Source organism: Leopardus geoffroyi, chromosome C3 (assembly GCF_018350155.1).
Source record: "Leopardus geoffroyi isolate Oge1 chromosome C3, O.geoffroyi_Oge1_pat1.0, whole genome shotgun sequence".
NCBI lineage: Eukaryota > Metazoa > Chordata > Mammalia > Carnivora > Felidae > Leopardus > Leopardus geoffroyi.
In genome coordinates this window covers 101,029,832-101,032,403 of record NC_059338.1, presented here as the reverse complement: position 1 = coordinate 101,032,403, position 2,572 = coordinate 101,029,832, and the positions used below count along the sequence as shown (strand labels likewise).

At 42.6% G+C, this 2,572-nt stretch overlaps 1 pseudogene; it reads right to left on the bottom strand.

Annotated features, from left to right (window-relative positions):
• Positions 1-1,337: 1,337 nt before the first annotated feature.
• Positions 1,338-1,883, bottom strand: LOC123586623 (annotated as a pseudogene).
• Between the last annotated feature and the right edge of the window lie 689 nt (positions 1,884-2,572).

Here is a 2,572-nt window from a genome sequence, read left to right as displayed (position 1 = left end):
TCAGAGAGAGAGGGAGACACAGAATCGGAAACAGGCTCCAGGCTCCGAGCCATCAACCCAGAGCCTGACGCGGGGCTCGAACTCACGGACCGCAAGATCGTGACCTGGCTGAAGTCGGACGCTTAACTGACTGCGCCACCCAGGCGCCCCTCTCTCCTCCCTTCTAAAAAGGTAAATACCGTGATGGCCCTTGTCTGTCTCATTCATGGCTGGCTCTATCTATAATGCCTAAATCATAAGAATTACTTAGGAAAGAATATAGCAAATATTGCAGAATTAATAATTAAGTGATAGAAAGTATAGTACTAACACTAGTAATAGCATGAATACATGAAAACACTAAAATAAGAATGATTTCTTGTTTGTGTCTCCTCAGTACTGTTTCCACAAACTTTACAAATTTTGTAGATACTTGTCCCAACTTCATAACATCTGGGTTATGAGTAATAAAACATTTATAAAGCAAATTGAATTTCTGCCACAAAGCATTATATGTAAATAAAAGAGGACCCGAATGATTGGCAAAATATGCACTATGTATTCATTCACTTACAAATCGAACATTTACTGGGTATCCACAGGGTAATAACTTACTTTCACACACATTATCATTATTAATCCTCATTAGATCCTGTAATGGACAGCATGCTTCCAGGTTTATAAATGAGGGACAATGCTCATGTTGATTGAGCCTATTAAGTAGCTAGAATTTGAACATACTCTAACCCAGTGTATTGTCATAATCTTGTGTTTCTGTTTTTTATTTTTCCATTTTAGCAGACACTTCAACTCTGTGTTCTTTTCCCATCTGCACAGGGAACGTGCCTTGGCAATAGGGAAGCTCATTCACATAAAGGTCTACTCTGGGAGACAGCAAAGGGTAATGGCTAAGCACCGAGGCTCTGGATATGGACTGTTCACAACTGGCTTTGTCACTTAAAGGCAGAGTGACTTAGGGCTTAAAGTCTTATGTCTCAGTTTCTTCATGTGTAAAACAAAGATAATAAACAAGAAATATCAACCATTTTTAATAACAGAGTAGACCGATGTGGTTGTCAGTAACATACTACGCAACTTTCTCCATTTTTTTTCTTTTTCTTCCTTATTTTTTATTTTTTTGGCGAGACACTTTATTGCTTCCATTTGGTCCACTTCTTGGGAGAGGGTTCCAGAGTGGCTGAAAGCTGCCTAGTGATTACCTGGATAGGCTCTGACAGAAGCCCTGACACCAGCAGTGATGCAGCACAGTGTCCCTCAGTGTCTCCTGGGCTCGGAGGCTCCTAGTCATACTCGAGGCTGAGCCTTTAAGAGACACAGTTGCTAGCCAGCCTGGGAGGTCAGAGGTGATTGCCCATCTTCTTGATGAGTTTCACCTCCTCATCTAGGAAGTGGCTCTCCAGGAAGTCACAGAGATGGGGTCTGAGTGGGCAGAATCCAGGCCGTGCATATCCCAAAGGGCCTGATTTAGGATTTTCTTTGGGGCCAGGGCGGCTCTGTGGAGTCCACAGCTTTACTCCCCCTCCCCTTGGAAGGGTGCTGCCACCTGGCGGTTCGTTCCGCGCCCTCCTGCTGTTCCTCCATCAACTCTCTGAAGAAGCGGCCAGCACCCTGCACAGCCACCTCTTGCAGTGCAAATAGACACCCAGAGAGAGGTAAGTGTAGCAGGCCTGCACACGCAGGTTGACCAGGTTGCTGACCGCGGTCTCCATCTTGGTGGATACTGCTGATGAATCTAGAAGCTCATGGTTCGTAGAAGACAATAAGGAGCTAACCACAGAAAACGGTTTTGGCTGGTCTCTAGGCAAGGAAAGGTGGAATGGCAACTGGGGGAGGTTGGGGTATGGGAACAGGGAGAAGGAGGGGAGTCCCCGGGTCTGTTGCATTCAAATACTATTGAAGCCAGAGACTCAGGACAGCGGGTGCACTGCCTCCATTTCTTCAGCATGTTTTTAAATAAGACACCAAGCCTTCCATCTTAACTGATAAATCCATTTTTAAGAAGTCTTCTGTATATGGAAATGGTTTGGAATTTAGAAATAAAATCTTCCCAGAAGTAGAACAAGATTGAGCATGGTTCATATACATCTATGAGCAAGGGAAATGGAGGAGACAACGATTATGAGTTTTTCTGTAAAGATGTTTATGACTTCAAATTCCCCTCTATATTCTGTAAGTTATCACAGGTCGTGGAGACAGGTCTATCAGTCTCTACATCCAAACACTGAAATGTCTTGCATGTGTATCACTCTAGCCTTTATCAAATGAGATTGTTTTCAATAACAATCAACAATTTGTTGAGTATATTTCACATACTCAACACTCAGCAATTTGTTGAGTATATTTCAACACTCAACAATTTGAGTATATTTCACATACCCTATAACTCACTCAGGTAAAATGTGTGGTTCAGTCATTTTTAGTATATTTACACAATTGTGCAACCACCACCACAATCAATTTTGGAATATGTTCATCACCCCATAAAGAAACCCCGCCCCCTTTAGCAATCACTCTCCATTTTCCCCAATTCTCCAATTTATGTTATGTTTCTATGAGAAGTTTTTAAAATGAT